A 6000-nucleotide genomic window follows, 5' to 3' on the forward strand; every position below is an offset into this window, starting at 1 on the left:
TATATTCCAAAAATTCAAGATTGTTTTGGCAAGTGGAAAAATCCAAAAAAAATATTACATAAAATATATTCCAAAAATTCAATAGTGTTTTGGCAAGTGGAAAAATCCAAAAAATCAAGAGTATGCTAGCAAAACTTTTTATGTTATCTTATTTTTCTTTAAAAAAACATGTTAACTGCTCAAAATCCAAAACCCAGAAACATTTGGCCAGAGTGAAAACCTGCATCCTTACAACATATATTTGCTAGCGGCTAATTTAATCACTAAATTATGATAACTTTTTCTGCCATTAAAAAAAAAACACCAAATTTTGCATTTGGCAAGGAGAAAATGAAAATCCATCTATAGTTATTTGGCGAAAATCAAACCAGATTTATTGGTGCTTTGCAATGGAACTGGTGCTTTGCCCTATAAATTTGGAATTGATTGTGTGGTAAATGTGATTTAGGATTGGTGATCCCCTTTGAAGGTCGATCATGGCGAAGACAGAACAACTGGAGGTGTTAAACGCACTGGACAAGGCCAAAACGCAATGGTATCATTTCACATCTATCATAATTTCGGGTATGGGTTTCTTCCCAGATGCTTATGATTTGTTCTGTATTACTACTCTCACCAAGCTGCTGGGGAGACTTTATTACTACGATCCAGCGACTGTCAAACCCGGGTCCCTGCCGCCCAATGTGTCGGCAGCAGTGAACAGCGTGGCCCTATGCGGAACCCTGGCAGAGCAGCTTTTCTTCGGCTGGCTCGGCGACAAACTCGGGCGCAAGAAAGTCTACGGGAAGACACTCATGACCATGATAGGCGGCGCCCTGGCCAGCGGGCTTTGGTTCGGCCACACGGCCAAATCAGTGATGACCACGCTCTGCTTTTTCAGGTTCTGGGCTTCGGCATCGGCGGGGACTATCCATTGTCGGCGTCGATAATGTCAGAGTACGCCAAAAAGAGAACCCGTGGGGCCTTTATTGCCGCGGTGTTCGCTATGCAGGGCTTCGGCATCTTGACCGGAGGCGGTGGCCATCGTAGTGTCCACGGCGTTCGAAAGAGCGTACCCTCGGCCCACATTCGAAGAAAACCGTGGGCTCTCCACGGCCCCGCAGGCGGACTTCGTGTGGACAATAATCCCCATGCTCGGAGCCATTGCAGCGTTGCTCACTTATTACTGGCGTATGAAGATGCCGGAGACGGCCCGATACACGGCGCTTGTGGCCAAGAACACGAAGCAGGCCGCTCCCGACATGGCGAAGGTTTTGCAGGTCGACATCGAGGAACAGGCGCCGGAAACGGTAAAAGCCGCCGGAAATGAACAATTCGGGCTGTTTTCAGAGAATTCGCAAGGCGCCACGGGCTTCATCTGTGCTGGGGACAACGAGCACATGGTTTCTTCTGTACATAGCCCTTCTACAGCAACAACTTATTCCAAAACGACATCTACACTGGCTTCGGATGGCTCCCTAAAGCCAAGAAAATGAACGCCATACACGACGTCTACAAAGTAGCCAGAGTCTAGTCGCTCATTGCTCTCTGCGCAACGGTGCCCGGCTACTGGTTCACCGTGGCTCTCATAGACCACGTAGGACAGTTCGTCATTCAGCTCATGGGGTTCTTCTTCATGACGGTTTTCATGTTCGCTCTTGCAATTCCATACTACCATTGGCGAGGGCAGACCTGGGACGGTGGCTAATGCGGCGGGCAACATACGGCGTTAGTGATCACCTAATGGATTACAATTATAATTGAAGTGAGGTTACTATGAAATGGGATTGATTTCAAAACCATTGAATTTATAATTATGTCAAAGTTTTTTTTTTTTTTTTTCAAATGAAAATCAAGGATTCAGTTTGATAATTAGAAATTTTGTTTGAATTTCTTTTGTTAAAAAAATACCTAGTAAAAAGCATAATCCTCAACTTGATTATGTGTAATTTTTTCTAAAAGTTACTTATGATCACTTATGACCTTCTTTCAATATTATGAATAATTTAATACCATAATTTAAAATTAATTATTATTTTATTTTTTTTAATCTTATTTCTTATTTTATTGTTATTATTTTACCATACACTTTATAAATCAATAAATTTAAAATATTAACAAAACATAGATTTAACCATTTTAAAATTTAACAAAAGATAAAATAAAAAATATATTAACAAATAATTTCAATAATTTTATATATATATATATATATTCCAAAAATAAATATATTTTTATTTTAAAGAAGATAGTTTCACATACAATTCTTATATATTAAATAGTTCCCATTTTCAAATCGTACCAAATCGTTAAAGAATCCCGAGACGTACTTTCACTATTTCGTTGCACGGCAGATGCATAAGGGGCTTCTTAATGTCTCAGATGAATATTTATACTGCCTTTATGTGAACTTTTACAGAAACATATGATTGATGAACGCCTTCAATATTCGCGTGGCAGAGGGAGAACTGTCCTTTTTCTTTTATCTGTGGAATTTTTTTTTAAATCACCATAGCTGCAGGAAACTTTTTAAGAGCGGTGGGGAACTTAGGGTATGCGTGAAACTGTGGATGGCTATCAAGTCATTAAATATATACAATAAAAGGTTATCCTATATAAAAGATAATGTGTTCATAAAATCTTCTCACTCTATAAAATTTTAAATTAAAAAAAAAATTACAATATAACACTGACAAAACTTTTACAGATTAAAAGAAAACTTCTGTAACTTTCAAATATTATGAGAAAAGCAATAATTGGCAAAAGAATTCACAAGTATTCGGTTACCAAGGGGAAGCCTTTTTCAAATATATAAAATTCAGAAGAAAGGGTTTCAGTAGGCAGGCTAAAAAAATATTCCGCTTATAAAGATTACAAGTGACAAAATACAGTGTTATAAGTAACTATGAGACTCCACCGTCATAATCAAAACAAAATATATACAATGTTTGGATCCAGAAAAGCTCAAAGTATTGCAGAAATAGCATAAAACTCTAAACCTGGAAGTATTCATGGCAGATACACTTTAACGCAAATTACAGAAGAGGGAGTATTCAAAACCTTAAGACAGTACTCACTATATTTCTAACCAGGCATAGTTCCATTACTGCTAAACCCACCAGATCGAAGCTCTTGTCCCTAGTCCTGCCCATCATCATTTTCGCCGGTGATCTCCTCAAGAGATCTGCCCTTTGTCTCCGGAGTTAGAAATGTGAAGAAAAAACCCATGGCGCAGATAATAGCGAGCAGCAGCAGAGCATTCTTGATACCTATTCCCGTGGGGTAACCTGCGTCTGTCTCCTTTGCATGCGTGCTCTGTGCAGCGTACAGAAACCCAAACGCTCCGATAATGGCTCCCGCTTTGCCAGCTGCAGCCGAGATGCCGTGGCACGTTGACCGCAGTCTGGCTGGGAAGACCTCGGCAGGCACGATGAAAGTGGTGGTGTTTGGCCCAAAATTGGCGAAGAAAAACGTGAGCGAGTACATGATCACGAACGCCGTATGTTGCCCGCCGCAGTAGCCATTGTCGCAGGTGTGCCCTCGCCAATGGTCGTATGGAATTGCAAGAGCGAACATGAAAACCGTCATGAAGAAGAAGCCCATGAGCTGAATGACGAATCTCCCTATGCGGTCTATGAGAGCCACGGTGAACCAGTAGCCGGGCACCGTTGCGCAGAGAGCAATGAGTGACTGAGCTCTGGCTACTTTGTAGACTTCGTGAATGGCGTTCATTTTCTTGGCTTTAGGAAGCCACCCGACGGCCGTGTAGATGTCCTTCTGGAAAAGGTTGTTGCTGTAGAAGGCTATGTCTAGAAGAAACCATGTGCTCGTCGTCCCCAACAGATGAAGCCCGTGGCGCCTTGCAAATTCTCTGGAAAACAGCCCGAATTGTTCATTTCCGTCGGCCTTTGCTGTTTCCGGGACCTGTTCCTCGATGTCGACCTGCAAAACCTTGGCCATGTCGGAAGCGGCCTTCTTCGCGTTCTTGGCCACGAGCGCCGTGTATCGGGCCGTTTCCGGCATCTTCATACGCCAGTAATAAGTGAGCAACGCTGGAATGGCTCCGAACATGAGGATTATTCTCCACACGAAGTCCGCCTGCGGGGCCGTGGACAGCCCGGGTTTTCTTCGAATGTAGGCCGAGGGTACGCTCGGTCGAACGCCGTGGACACTAGGATGGCCACCGCGCCTCCGGTCAAGATGCCGAAGCCCTGCATAGCGAACACCGCGGCAATGAAGGCCCCGCGGGTTCTCTTGTTGGCGTACTCTGACATTATCGTGGCTGACAACGGATAGTCCCCGCCGATGCCGAAGCCCAGCCAGAACCTGAAAAAGCAGAGCGTGGTCATCACTGATTTAGCCGTGTGGCCGAACGAAAGCCCGCTGGCCAGGGCGCCACCGACCATGGTCATCAGCGTCATCCCGTAGACCTTCTTGCGCCCGAGTTTGTCGCCGAGCCAGCCGAAGAACAGCTGGCCCGCCAGTGTTCCGCACAGAGCCACGCCGTTCACTGCTGCCGACACATTGGGCGGCAGGGACCCGGGTTTGCCAGACGCTGGATCGTAGTAATAAAGTCTCCCCAGCAGCTTGGTGACAGTAGTAATACAGAAGAGATCATATGCATCTGTGAAGAAACCCATTCCAGAAATGATGATAGCTGTGAAATGATACCATTGCGTTTTGGCCTTGTCCAGTGAGTTTAACACCTCCAGTTGCCCTGTCTTCGCCATGATCGAGCTTCAAATGGGATCAGCAATCCTAAATCACATTTACCACACAATCAATTCTAATTTTATCAAAAAAAAGAAAAGCATCTCGATATGGATCTTCAACCCAAGGTTTTCGGCAAGGTACTCATTTCAGCAATGGTACCCTTCAAAACAAAGAAACCAAAAACCTAACAAAAACGACACCTCTCAATTATCTGAACAGTCATCTGTGGGCGTGAAATTAATTGCTTAGGGTTGAAAGTGCTTGTTATTTTTTTCAAAGAAATTACCCAATTCCAACATTTGGTGGGAACAGGATCAAAATTCACAGAGAGATTATTAAGTATAATCTTTACGAAACCCGGGCTAGTTAGGAAGTATAATCAATTCATGAACCTATGCTAGTTGCGGTAAAGTCGCACGGCTCAACCACAGCTCAACAGATTGCCCAACGGCGACATTTCAATAACTATGTCGAGTTTTGAACATGTTATGCTACAGAAGCAGGCCATGAGAAGAAAACCCAAATGAAAGTAAAAGCAGAATCTGGCACTGGGCTATATACTCACCGCATATATGAGGTTCCGCTGCTTCTGATCTTAGAATGTGAATGCAATTATCTCAAATGACATATTGCATCTTTCTGCTATGCTCGGCTTTCCCGCAGTCAATATCGTTCAGTGAATGAAATCGTGGTTGCTTCCTCTCTGATCTCGAAAGCGAAAGGTGCACAGAGCAGTTCTCGCTGCAGATCTGCACGTTAGCAATGATATTCATAACGCCAGGGGTCGGTTACTTCATTGGCATCCAGCGGAATCAAAAAAAAATATTCGACTTGAAATGTTTTACAGTTCAGATAAGCAAAGCATGCTCCTGGCCCATTGATTTTTTCACTTACCAAACACACTCTTGATGTTTTAGATTTTTCCACTTGCCAAAAACATTATTGGATTTTTGGAATATATTTTATCTAATATATATGTTTCCACTTGCAAAAACACCGCTGAATTTTTGGAATATATTTTATATGAATAATGTTCAAATTCATGATGATGTGGGTAAGTTTAGAATGGTATGCATTCTTCCATACTTTTCTATAGATTGAGGAGCTAAATTGCTTTGGGTTTTAGGAGGTAAAATTGTATTAGGAATTAATTTTTTATAATTAATTTATTTTATGATTAATTTATTCTATAATTAAAATTTCTGTTATATAAATAAAATAAATAATATAAATTAATATAATGGTTAAACTAGCTGTTATCAGGCTAAATCGAGCTGTTGTCTTTTTAGCTGTTACCTTATCAAGTAA

General features: G+C 42.2%; 2 pseudogenes across 1 annotated transcript; one reads left to right on the forward strand and one right to left on the reverse strand.

The window, feature by feature from the left end:
• Positions 1–476: 476 nt before the first annotated feature.
• Positions 477–1773, forward strand: LOC149155862 (putative inorganic phosphate transporter 1-3; annotated as a pseudogene).
• A 1052-nt stretch (positions 1774–2825) lies between these two features.
• On the reverse strand, positions 2826–5627 carry LOC149155863 (putative inorganic phosphate transporter 1-3; annotated as a pseudogene). Its single transcript, XR_016263800.1, has 2 exons — positions 5258–5627; positions 2826–4737 (listed from the first exon to the last, which is right to left on the reverse strand). The product of XR_016263800.1 is annotated as a putative inorganic phosphate transporter 1-3 (transcript).
• Between the last annotated feature and the right edge of the window lie 373 nt (positions 5628–6000).

Source organism: Pinus tabuliformis, chromosome 9 (genome assembly GCF_031772625.1).
Source record: "Pinus tabuliformis cultivar Carrire ecotype Pingquan chromosome 9, CPIR1, whole genome shotgun sequence".
In the NCBI taxonomy this organism is placed as follows: Eukaryota; Viridiplantae; Streptophyta; class Pinopsida; order Pinales; family Pinaceae; genus Pinus; species Pinus tabuliformis.